General features: G+C 37.9%; 1 long non-coding RNA gene across 2 annotated transcripts in view; it reads right to left on the bottom strand.

The window, feature by feature from the left end:
- LOC139082303 (uncharacterized) overlaps nucleotides 1-13,680 on the bottom strand; it is a 42,397-nt gene extending 28,717 nt beyond the window's left edge. Inside the window, exon 1 of one of the 2 annotated variants that reach the window (XR_011538169.1) lies at nucleotides 13,295-13,680. This is a non-coding gene — a long non-coding RNA (uncharacterized lncRNA). The remainder of the gene's footprint in view (nucleotides 1-13,294) is intronic. The other variant, XR_011538170.1, reaches the window with a different exon arrangement.
- Nucleotides 13,681-13,887: the final 207 nt, after the last annotated feature.

Raw genomic sequence — 13,887 nt, 5'->3', positions numbered from 1 at the left:
GCTTGGTGCCCCTAGGGGGATGGAAACTCAGCCCCCAGGTTCCCATGCTTTAAGCATTATTGCAACAGAGCTTCTGATGCTGAAGGGACCATTCATGCTGGAACAAAGGTGGTCTCAGCAAGTGTGAACCGATGAGCAATGCCCATAGGGACATCCCAGTCCTGTGGTTCATGCCCATGGGAGGAGGAGGCACCCTAATAAAGAGTGAAATTTAATTTCTACCGGAAAAGTGAGACATGGGCTCAAAGATAGATTTAAATTTATTTATAGAAAATTTAAAAATGCAAATTCTTGTACTTCTGAGTTCTTAGCAGTAACATTGTCAGGAAAAATGTACTAGAAAATAAGAAAAGATCATGGACATCAGACATTGCCAAGATTTTAACTGCCATCCTTGTTAAGAAGAACAGGGAGAAGGAAGAGGAGCAAGAAAAAGGGAGGAAGAAGGGAGGAGGAGGAGGAAGTACCAGAAGTTTCTCTGCATACTGACTGCCATCTTCCTCCAGATCAATCTACACACTACAAAGGGAGTGGAAACGACCAAAAGTGTAGGAGGCGAGGGTGCCCAGGAAGGAAATTTTATTTAATAGAGTGGGGACTTTAGGAAGAAGCTTGCTGAGTAACTATCTGTACTACCCACATGATGGTGAAGAACACAGATTTTGGGAACCTGGGGAACAAGTGTCCAAGTGTAATCACTCTCTCCTTTGGTTGCTTGTCGAGGTTATACATTTTTATTGCTGAAGTATTAACAAGTGCCTGTCCTCAAAGATAGAATCAAGCTGGTAGATCTGGCCACTGGAAACCCTTCAGATTCACAAAGGAAAGCTTCACTGATGGGTAGGGATCTGTTTTTCCTAACAAGAGAAGAAGGACAAAGTGCACTGGCTCAGAAGGGAATGAGGAGACATAATTGTGCTGTTGGGAGAACTTTATTTGAGCTGCAAAGACAAAAAAAATCAACACTTTGAACATCCTCTTCTGCCTGCCCCTCCTCCACCTTCATCTATCACTTCCCTCTTTTTGCCTTAAACAATTTCAATACTATTATTTAAATTTTTTGTTCTGTGTGAATTTAACTCCAGATTACTTTCGTTAATTACAGAAAGTAATATTACAAACACCCGTATGGTCATCACCCAGCTATGGAAAAATCTTAACCTTTAGCCACATTTGCTTCAGATTTTTGAAAAGGAAACGAGACATAATACATTCAGGTAAAGCCCGTGTCCGTCTTCTTATCTCAGTCTCGCCCTTGTCTCCACCAAAGTGACCTCATCCTGAATTTGGTGCTTATCATTTCTATGCGAGTAATTGTCCATAATATTTAGTATTTTTTCTTGTTTTAAAAATTACGCAAAGAGTATCATATTGCTAATACAATTCTGCCACTCGTTGTGGCCCAAATTATGTTCTTTCAGCTTATCGAGGCATAATTTACATATTGAATCCACTTCTTCTAAGTGGTTCATTTTGATGAATTTTGGTAATTTTACCAATTGTGTAACCAGCTACAGGAGATACAGAACAAGCCCTTCACTCCAAAGTTTCCTTGTGCCCCTTTGCAGTTGATCCTAACTCATGTCTTCACGTTTCTTGTAAACTCTAGGTAGACGTCCGAGGACAGGTGGCAGGTGGGTGCAGATTCCACCTGTGGAAGCATACCAAACTCACGCTCACCACTAAAAGTCTTCATTAAGCTCCACTCTTACTCATTTCTGTGGCAGCCACCTGTTCTTCTCACTGCTGTGCCAAATGTCAACCAGCTCGTTTCTGTCCTGCCTCTCCTCATAGAGGCCTTGTCACTTTTGGATCTCAGCTCACCGAGTGGCCTTGCAACCTCAGCTCTCTAATGGACTCCAGAAACCATGATTTTGTAGACTCTCTGGCTTGTTCTCATTGCTTGAGTAGAAGTGATGTTCTCTTGTGCCTTTCTCCATCCTAACTGGAAGCCAAAATCTCTTTAGATGGTAGTGGGTGTCAAACACTTTGCTGTATACATTCTCTCAGATGTAACAGTTTTATTTTAAAGTGTGAATATTTACATCCATAGAAGATTATATCCTTTGCAACAATCTAAATTTCTAATGAAACATTTTAGATCTCAACTTAAATATATGCTAGGATTTCCAAAATTCTCCTAAGGGGTAAGTGGGCAAAAAGTTTGAGAGACCACTGACCTACATCATGCAGGGCCCCTGGAAAGCTTACTATATCCCCAGAGTCTAGTGCGAAAGATAGGTTACAAATACATGGTCACACATTTTAGAAGAAAAGTATATTCAGGAGACTGAGGAAGAACAAAGTAGAAGGACCTGGGTTAACTTTGGGGTGCTGGGGCTTCTGGGCTGTTTCTTAGAAAATAATTCATTTCTCAGGCTCTAGACCAGGCACCAGCCAACTTTTCTGAAAAGAGATGGATGGTAAATATTTTAAGCTTTGTGAAGCATAAGATCTCTGTCACATCTATTCCATGTTGTTGTAGCAGGAAAGCAGCCTCAGACGGTATATAAATGAGTGAGTGCGCCGTGTTCCAATAAAACTTTATTTACAAAAGCAGGCAGTGAGCAGGATTTGGCCAACAGGCCATAATTTATGGACTCTTGTTCTAGATTGTGGTGGATTATATGTTCATCTAAAAACCACTAGTACCTAGTGAGGTGCAGAAATTGTCATGGTGTGGGGTATATAGAGACGAGTAATGTTAAGTATTCTGTCAAAGAATGCACAGACTAGAAGGGAAGAATAATGTCAAAATAGATAGTTATAACAAAATGTGCTAAATGTTGTGAAGCATGTGTATATCCCAATGCTAGCATAAAAGGGAGTGTGGCTAACTTAGAGGAGTAGGGGATATATTATCTGCCTTTTATGGCTGGCCCCATGTACCACTTATCAATGATAGATAGTCCAGACTTAGAAGGAATTTTTCTGTTCATGAAGTCTGACTCCTCGTTATATACCTACGGCCAGGAGAGGGTAGCATATTATGTAATATTTGACTTGCCATACATGCACTTTTGGTAACAGTAGAAGTGCATGAAATTTGATCATTTATGCAAAGGGTTTGTTCCCAGAGATTAGACGTACCTTATTTTTTTTATTGAAGTACAATTGACATATAACATTATATTAGTTTACAGTCTACAACATAATGATTCAATATTTGTACATATTGTGAAATGATCACCACAATAAGTCCACTTAACATCTGTCACCATATGTAGTTACAAGAATAATTTTTAAGTCATACCTTATTTAAAATGGTGCAGAAAAAATGTAAACGAGGAAAATTGAGAAACATTTCAGTATTTTTTTATTCAGGTAATACCAAGGAGAAGCCCGAGTCTAGTAAAGTAATTATTATATTTCTCGTCTTGAGCTCTGTCTTTGCTTTATTTAATTTAGCATGAAGATTTTTGCAAGATTTTAATATTTGCTAGATTGGTACATAGACAAGAATGGGGCCTGGCAGGCTATTTCACTACAAATTTTTATGAAGCATTTTAGTGGCAAAGTGAGTATCAGAGAAAACTTAGATAACACAGCTGAGAACAGGAAGAGCTGGCCAGCAGCATGAGCCAAAGGACACACAGCCTCAAGGTTCTAGGTAGGAAAGGACTGAAAGGGGAAAGCGAGCGGCTATAGGGACCAGCCTGTTGAGTCTGTGCAGCAGAATGATCGGCGCTTACCAAATATATGGGTGGTTATGCATCCCTGAAGCTGAGCCATTTCCTCCCTGGGGCCACGGCCTAGTTTATTCTAAAACTATTTAGTAGTCCGTGAAAATGTTTCAGTATTCTAATATCAGGTCCTGGAGGCAAATGCCTAAGGAGCAGGCATTAGAAGAGTTGGAAAGCATGGAGAATTTGCTTTAAAAGAAGGTGTGCATATAATAAGGGGTGTATTTGTTTACTAATCGTTATGCTATTGACTTAAAAAAACAATAAATGCCTGACTAAGAATATGTGAGAATGAACCAGTGATGTTTATGCCTAGGTGGCTCAGCTATCATTTTATTGTTTCTAGATTACATTGTAGAAGGTACTTGTACTTTCTGTTTGAAGAACAAATGAGCTGGATTCTGGTCAAACTCATGCCCAAATCTACACCAGGCCCAGTGTTCTCAGGAACACCTTGAAAAAATAATGATAGAGTAAATTACATTTTAAATGCGCTTTGGACCTTTCGGTAAAGGAGTAAATTGCTCTGCCCCAGACTGCACAGCAGTCATATGTGCCAGAGGAGACAGATGGTACCAAAAAGTGCGTGACAGCTTGACAGTAGGCTAACGACTGCTTTCGGAGGAAGCCTGCCGCATGGTTACCCGAACTCGATGGGTGGAAGTGTGTACCGGTGGAAGCTGAACACATGCAACAGTTAGCTCCTCCTTTAGACAGCAAGCAGGGCTTTTTGCTTTAAGATAAAATTTTATTTTAATGTTTCCTAAAAATAGTCTAGTTCTATCAGACAATGAAAACACTACAGGGATCAAAATTGATTCTACTATGAAATAGGTGAGAATTATTCCCTCTTCAGGGAGCACTCATTTTTGTATTTGCACAAAAGATGTCGATTAATTTTGTGTTTGTGTCACAACTTTTGTGACAAAAATTGGATTCTGTGACACATGTGGGCATAACATCCAGAACAAAGAGAGCTCAGGCAAAGCTGAGCTTGTGCAGGGGAACACAGGAGACGCAACGGCGAGACGAAGCCACAGCAGGAAGTCCTCCACTGGCCAGGACACCTGGAGGATTGCCACTTGATCTTTTCCCTTCCTTTGCCACTCTGTGATTCCTAGATAGGATCCTTTTCTCTACCCTTTTTCTTCTAACCATACAGTTCCTGGTGCATAAATATTCGCTGCTTGAATGAAAGGATTAAAAGAGTCCAAGGTAGAAAATTTGGAAAATCTGGAAAATTAATAGAAGAAACTGAAAGTCACTGTAATCTCACCAACCACCCTGAGGCCATCAGAGCCATGAGGCTGAAGAAATTTTGTCCAAATTTCTTTGTTTTTTAATTTTTTTATTTATTTTTATTTTTTAAGGAAGATTAGCCCTGACCTAACATCTTCTGCCAATTCTCCTCCTTTTGCTGAGGAAGACTGTCCCTGAGCTAACATCCGTGCCCGTCTTCCTCTATTTTACATATAGGATGCCTACCACAGCATGGCTTGTCAAGCAGTGCTGTGTCCACGCCCAGGATCCAAACCGGCGGACCCTGAGCCACCGAAGCAGAATGTGAACACTTAACCACTGTGCCACCGGGCCAGCCCCCCAAATTTCTTCATGTAAACATATAGACACATGAACACATTCACAAGGCATATTTAAAAACGTTTTATAATTAACATTATACACTCAAGACTTTTTCTTTATCATCAAATATTCATTAAAAGCATAATTTTAATGACTATATAATATTCCAAAGTGAGAATGTTTTATTATCTACAAGATAATTCACCTTACCATTAAACATTTAGATTGTTTTAAAATTTATAAAATATCTTTATATATAAATATTTGGGTAAAATTCAGATCATTATCTTAAAATAGATTTCTATAAATTGATATATTTTTGCTGATTAGATACATAAAATTATCTGTTTATGCTAATCTATATCTGTGATTTGTCTATTTGTATCTTGGTTCAATTTTCTGTTGGGGTAATATTTTTGTTATTGATCCATAAGAGTTACTCTTATCTAAAGTACATGTTAATGCTTTTCTGTCATATTGTTGCACATATTTTTCCCACTTAATTTACCTTTTAATTTTTTTTTAAGATTTTATTTTTCCTTTTTCTCCCCAAAACTCCCCAAAGTACATAGTTGTGTATTTTTAGTGGTGGGTCCTTCTAGTTGTGGCATGTGGGATGCCGCCTCAGCATGGCTTGATGAGCGGTGCCGTGTCCGTGCCCAAGATCTGAACCAGCGAAACTTTGGGCCACCAAAGTGGAGCCCTCGAACTTAACCACTCGGCCAAAGGGCTGGCCCCTACCTTTTAATTTTTATAGCACTTTTGATATAGATTTAATTTTGTTTAACTCAGATCTAGCAACGTGTTCCCTTGTGGTTTCCTCCATTGATTTTATGTTATAAATACCTTCCCTCACTTAAAGTTCCAGTTATGTTTTCTTCTGGCTTTTAATGTTAGTGTCCATTATAAGGTAAAAAACTCAATTAATTTGCAAATGATTTATCATTTTTCTTGATATTATTTAAAAAATACTTTGTATATTGAGCAAAAGAGGCAGATATAAAAGAATACATGCAGCATTAATCCAATTATACGCAATTCAAAAGCAGACAAAACTAATCCAGGATGTCAGAAGGCAGGATAATAGTTTGGGGAAGAAGGGAGGGGGTGAAGATTGGGAGGAGTATGAGGAGAGCTTCTGCAGTGCCATTTCTTGACCTACATGGATGTGTTTTAATTCACAATAATTCCTCAAGTGTTCCTTAGTAAATATATACACTTCAGTAATGTTTTAATAACAATAATTCATATAGTCATTCATATTTCATTTGAAGAGAGTACTTGATAATTATTAAATTATTTCTCATAAATTTTATGGTGGTCAGCATCTTTTACAGGAAATTTTCCCTTTCCCTTGAACTCCCCTTTGAACCAGTTCAAAATTGTTTCAATTATTGTAATTTCTAAAATATTTTACAACCAGATAGAGCAAGATAATGCTTGTCAGTATTAATATTAAAATTTTTCTTAGCTTCCTTGCTTGTTTATTCATCCAGATAAACTTTAGAATTATTTTTGCAGATTACAGAACTAATACCATGGAAAATTTTTAAAGTAAATTTTTAAAACCGTAAATTAGGTTTGCCTGGTAAATTCCATATAAAGGGAATTACACAGTATGTATTCTTTTGCATTGGTTTCTTTTGTTCAACACTATGTTGTGAGACTTTTCCATGACGTTTTATGTAGCAGGAGCCTGCTCCTTGTCATTGCTGGATAGCACTTCACCGTGTGACTACACCCAACTTATCTAGTGGCTGGCGAAAGACATATGGGTCATTTGTACTTTGGGGCTATTAGGAATGACGCCACTTTGATGCACACGCATTTCTCTAACTGTGCGATCCTAAGAGTTTAATTACTGAGTCACAGGGTATGTCTGTGTTGAAAATTTAGATACTGTCCAACAGTTTTCCAAAGTGGTTGAGCTATCTTTAGACTCTTACCAGATAAATGGATGAGAGCATCAGCTGCTTCACACCTCCATCAGTCCTTGGTATTGTCAGTACTTTGCTTTTTATTCCTTTGGGGGGGTTTGTAGAGGTATCATACTGTGATTTTAACATTCATTTCCCTGATTTAATGAAACTGAGTGCTTTTAATTTGTTTCTATACATTCATAATATATATATACTTTGTTATTTGTAAAATATATTTTCATAGAAAACAATTAAAATTAGAAAATAATTGTATACTCTAAGCTGTCATAAAGATATTAAAAATATCAATTGCAAAATTTAACTTTACACCAGGGAAATGAACATAAATACTACACAGGTATTATTTTTCCACATTTAAGGAAAAGTGAAAGTCCTCATTCACAGTTCCAACATGTAGGAAAAACCACATATTGGTTTCAATATATAATTTTTGAAGAAATGTCCAATCAATTAACTGAATACTCTGTGTGGAAAGCAGTGGGGAATTTATCATTTCTTTGGACCTTCTGAAACTCTTCAGTTGGCTCACATTTTAATTGATTACTACACGATTTTGAGCTTGTTCTACTTCCACAGCTTCACAATGTGCTGAATAGCTTTTCCTGTCAATGATCGTGTCAGATTTTTACAGGGAGTATACAGTGAAAGACCAGGCTCCGCTCTTTGCCGAGGCGAGGCTAGCCTCCAAAAGAACATGGCTTCCTTTCTCAAAGGGAGCAGGAAGAAACCCACAGTCTCAACGCAGAATGTCAGGCTCGTAGGTGGGACAGAGTGAGAGGAAGACACAAATGCTCAGACCTGAATTCTCAACTTTGCTACCCCTCTTGTAAGTGAATGATAAATACTCACAAAGATGACGTCCAGTCCAAGGCATGTTGGGTACATAGACAGGGAACTTAAGACTTTTTTGTGTGTTTTTAAAGAATATGTGAATACTTAATGACATGTATTTGATATGTATTTATGTTGATATACTTCATTTTAGTGCATTCATTTTAATTGCTGTATAATATTCCATTGTATACCTCTGTCACCCTTTGTTTATCCATTTCCCATTTATAGAGACAGAGGTGTACCCAGTTTTTCTTTCTTAAAAGCAATGCTGCAAAAAGCATTCGTGGATGTTTTCCCACATGTGGGCAAGAATTTCTGCAGAGGATGGGCTTACAAAAAGAATTGCTGAGACAAAATTCATCATAAATCCTCAGCTTCTCTACATAATGCTAGATTGCCTTCTAAACTGGGTTGGACTAATTCTTCTCACCAGAATCGTGTGAATTTGCATTTCTCTACCCTGTTACCAATACTTGGCATTGTAGCTTTATTTTTGCCCATCTGACAGGTATAAAATGTGATCCCATTTTTTTTTAATTAACATTTCTCTAATTACTAGTTAGGTTAAGCAGCTCTTTTTTTATTTTTCCTAAAGAATGCTTTTTTTGGTGAGGAAGGTTGGCCCTGAGCTAACATCTGTTGCCAATCTTCCTCTCTTTTCTTTTTTTCTTTTTTAATCCCCAAAGCCCCAGTACATAGCTATATATCCTAGTTGTACATCATTCTAGTTCTTCCATGTGGGATGCTGCCACAGCATGGCTTGATAAACGGTGCATAGGTCTGCACCCCAGGATCTGAACCGGCAAACCCCGGGCTGCCAAAGCAGAGCTCGTGAACTTAACCACTCGGCCACGAGGCTGGCCCCTAAGCAGCTCTTTATAAGTTTATTGTCCATTCATATTTCTCTTAGGTTAACTGATGATTTTACTTGTGTTCTAATTTCATGTTCTCAGTACATTCTAGATGTTACATGTTGGCTACACAAATTGCAACTATTTTCTTCCACCCTATCTCTTATCTTTTTTGAGGCAAGAAAATTTTAAACCTTAATGCACTCAAATCTAACAGCATTTTTCTATATTTTTTTCATGAAATTGTCTCCTACCCTTCTCCTGTATTTTTGCAAAAATGTAAAAGGTTTTGCATTTCACATAGGTTCCTTAGTTTGCATGGAAATTATTTTTGCATATGGAGTGAGGTCAAATTATAATTTTAGGTTTTCCATGTTGATAACATTATCTTTTTTCCTACTGATTTAAAATGTCATCTTTTTCATATATCTATGGGTCCATCCCTAACAAATAACACACTAAAATTACACTATCTCAATTATGACTTTACCAAAAGTATTGACATATTTTAGGAATATCTACTACTTTGTTCTCATTTTTGGTAAACTAAGTGGACTCTATTCTAAGTAGAAAAAAATATTAAGACTTTAGAGGTAAAATGACTTTTGAGCTGGAAAATGTTCTCTCTTAGTATCTCTATCTTACATATGCCATTTTTAATATGCAAATTTTTCATGGAGATAAAGAAAATCAGCTATTCCTGATCCACTTGGAGTTTCACACTTTTGCCTAAAGATAGTTATTCAAATGGATTATTCAAATGAAACGCTGATAAAGTTCAACAAATATAATTCTTGCTTTATGTTTTACCATTGAAAGATGGCAAGAAACTTATGCTAAACCAAAGTAAAGTCTGATGCTTAAGTATAAAATAGTATGGTCAGTAGTTTTCATTTAAAGTTTCTTTAAGTTTTCTAAGTCCCAAGAAATCTATCCACATACATTTTCCACCCCCATTGGTTCTCCTACCATAATCTCCATCCCTAACCCTGATTAAAAGGCATAAGGAAGACATTTTTTCTTACTGATTGTAATGGAAGAGAGAAGAACGTACTGGTGGGCATACAGTCCTGCATCTCTTGTGTAGTAGAAAGCATAGAATCAGTCTGGTGACTAATTTCTTCTGAAGGAAAATAGTCACTCGGGAGATGTGTCTTAAATATATTAGCTTTTTAATGGAATTTAGTGGTTTAGATGGGTTTAAAAACCAGAATTAGGGGCCAGCCCGGTGGTGTAGTGGTTAAGGTCATGTGCTCTGCTTCAGTGGCTGGAGGTTCAAGGGTTTGGATCCCAGGCACGGACCCACACACTGCTCATCAAGCCATGCTATGGCCTCATCTCACATATAAAATCGAGGAAGATGAGCACAAATGTTAGCTCAGCAACAATTTTCCTCAGCAAAAAGAGGAAGATTGACAACAGAAGTTAGCTTAGGGCTAATCTTCCTCAAGCAAAGAAAATAAACAAAAAAATTATATAGATCAAATTACATCTGAATTTTTTATTTGCTCTCTACTTAAAGACAAACTGAGAAAAAAATTCAAAAATCAGGAATTTTAGGAGATATCTAATATTCAGTGAAAGCATCAGCAAGCAGATATTATATAGGATAATGTAATCCTATCAGGAGAAGAAACAGCTGGTAAGTGGACCAGTGAGATGCTAGGGGGCCTTCGGGCACTGGGGCTCAGGCTAGGGTGCATGTTCAGCACACCCGCCCTGGCTCCAAACGGAATAAAGCAATTTTCAGGATTTGCGGAGAGGAGCATCCAGCAGCCCTAGCAAAGCAAGCCTGCCAGTTTCCATTTTTATACCAACAAGGCTGTCCTTGGGCAGTTCCCTCTCCTACGTTACAAAACAAAGCAAACAAACAAAAAACAAGTTCATAAAACCCCAGAGAACAAGAGTATACAACGGAGAAACTGCAATCTGATAGAGCTTCTGCACTTCTGATTATTTGCAATTTTTCATTTTGTTCCTACACCAACACCTGTAACATGCAAGATAGTGCTAAGTATATAAACTAAACTGTTTTATTTTTATGTTATACATTCCTAAGTCAAGAATTATTTTTCACTTGGTTCCATAACCACATTGAGTACTTAGATTTAAACTAAAATTAATTGAGTGTTTATGATATCCCAGGGAGCATGCTAAGGGCTTACATATAGTATCTCCTTTAGTCCTCCCAATAACCTAGTGAAGTGGGTATGCACCTAACTTACTGATGGGAAACTGATGCTCAGAGTGGTTACATGAACTACCCAAGATTATATAGCAAGTAAGCGAGGAAGCCAGATGCAGTTTGTTTCTTCGACAAGTGCATCTTGATAGACTATTCGTCAGACACTGGACTCAGGGCTTACAACAATGGAAAACAAAAGATAATTTCCTGCTCCACACGAAGGTTATGTTTCAGAATGGAAACAATCTGAAGTCAATCTGAAGTCAATCTGAAGTCAATCTGAAGCCTAAAGAGTAAAATGGAGCCAGCTGTGTGAAAAGACACAGGGAGCAGCTAAAAAAGGGACTGCAGTCCGGTCTGGCTTCACAGCCCACACTGGGCGCAAAATGTTGTTCTTCCAAGAGCTGGCCTGCGAGTCACTCAGTCCTTCCATGACATAATTTCACCTTTCTCAAGGTTGATATCTTCACACTCATTTCTTTGCTGGGGTATGTCTCTTCAAGCACTAAACTTTTTCAAACAAATGGAACAAAGGGCATGGCTGCTAAATATTTAGACATGTAACACTATCATTCTGATGCTTTTACAGATTGAGCACCCATTCATGGTTATATGGTACTACCCAGAACAGAAAAAGCCGTAATGAGATTCCCTCTCCATCCATCCATACATAGGAGTGGACACATGGACTTTCAATGTACAACACTGCATCCGCCCAGTTCCAAGGACGTCTTATCTGAGAGCAGAGTATCTCAAACTTTAGTGTGCACATAGGATCCTTCCCAAATGCAGGCTCTGATTCAGTAGGGTTGGGACAGGCCTGAGATTCTGCATTTACAACAAGCTCTCGTGTGACACTGAAGCTGCTAGTCTGTGAACCACACCATGAGTCACAAAGCCTTAGATGATAGTAAACCAGATTATTACAAACAGTAGTTAAGTGTGAGAGACCCTGCCAACTGACCCAAATGAAATGCACCATAATCTACATCCTGGAGATTAAAATCTAGCTAACTTTTAGCCAGCTCTGCCCTACATGCAAGGTCAGAATGGCTTTAAGGCACGGAGGAAACAACTCACCACTGTGCAAACACTTTCTGCTGATTTATCTACTTAATGGGACCATCTCTACTAGTCCTCAGATTACTGATAAACCAAACGTCTTCACAGACAACTTTAATCAAACTCAGGTGTTGGCCCCTAGAAAGCGAGATTTCTTCCTGATCTAATCACTTTTCCTATTATGGGAAAAAAATATCTGTTGACACAAGACAGATAAGACTTTTCCTCAAGAAGTCCTACTGCTGTAAAAACATTGTAATTGTTCTAGCATCCTGTACTCTGTAAAGAGACTGAAATAAAAGTCTGAAGTCATCTGTAAAAAAGCAATAAAGTATTACCCTAAGAGTCACCATTGCCTGCAGCGGCCTTCCCAGAATGTAAGTCTGGACGGTGAGAATGACTTCTAAGATAAAAGAGGTACGCCCCTATAGACAGGAAAATTGGTTGCAGCAAATAAAACGAATTTTATTTAATTACTATATTTGTATACACTGAGAAAATTCAGGTCTTTAAAACAAACATCTTCTTCTAATTTCTTCTTAATGCCCCCTAAATGTTGGATATGCGCTCTTGTGCCTCAAGCACTAAGGAAGGAATCTACGTAATATTGGGGCCTTACATCTGAAGTAATACGGGAAAAAACTCACGAGCCAACAGTGAACACCACATTTCACGATCTACGTGAAATACCAACCAAACTCATTTTTAGTAAAAATGATCTGATATTCCTAGACATTAATGATGACAAAGCCAATTCGTTAAACCAACTTACATCAATGTGAAGACAGAGACCTAAAATCCTAAAGTACTAATATATTAGGAAAACTTTAAGAGAATTTCACAAGATATCTTAATAATATTAATAATAGTTGTCTTGCAGGTTGTCTAACTTTGCTATATTATTTAGAAAATAAAAATATTTATGCCAAAATAGTAAATAAGTAATACATAAAATGTTTATAAAAATGTAAGAAGTAATGCTTAAGGGAAGGACATCATTATATTTATGAAGATTTGGGTCATAAAAGTTCGGTATTTGAGAGAGATCTAAACAGGGATGAATTGTAGAAACCCCTCTTAGCTGAAGGAAGAAAAAGATCAGAAATGTGGCTTTTTTTCTAAAGTTAATAAATAGTTCTTTAATAATATGTCACTTACCAGCAAAACTGTGGCTTGAAGAGGGAGAAGCGTTTCAGAGGTTTGGGTCTTCTGCACAAGAGGAAACGTTCACCAAGCTACTCTTCCGGTTGCTGTTGCTACCTAACAAACTACCACAAAACTTAGTGTCATAAAATAACCATTTTATTTTGCTCGCTAATTTTATGGGTCAAGATTTAAAATGTCGTAGTACAGATGACTTCTCTCTGTTCCAAAATTTCTGGATCTCAGCTGGGACAACTCAAAGACTGAGGGCTGAAATCATCTAAAGGCATGCCTGGCAGTTCATGCTGACTGTCAGCCCAGTCTGGAACTCTCAGCTCACACTCTGAGCTGGAACTCCTCCATGTTGCCTTTCCATGTGGCTTGGGCTTCCTCACAGCACTGATGCCTCAGATAAGTCAAACTTGTTACAGAGTGTCTCAGAGTTCCAGGGCCAACCTCCCACTTAACCCAGCAGAAGCTGCATCACCTTTCATGACCTAGCCTCAGAATTCACACAGCATCATTTTCACTGCATTTCAATAGTTATGAGCAAGTCAAAAACTCATCTATATTCAAGGGGCCATATTGCGGCAGGTGTTGTTGGAAAA

This window comes from Equus przewalskii, chromosome 3 (genome assembly GCF_037783145.1).
Source record: "Equus przewalskii isolate Varuska chromosome 3, EquPr2, whole genome shotgun sequence".
NCBI classification, from domain to species: Eukaryota; Metazoa; Chordata; class Mammalia; order Perissodactyla; family Equidae; genus Equus; species Equus przewalskii.
This window is presented reverse-complemented; position numbering and strand designations above follow the sequence as displayed.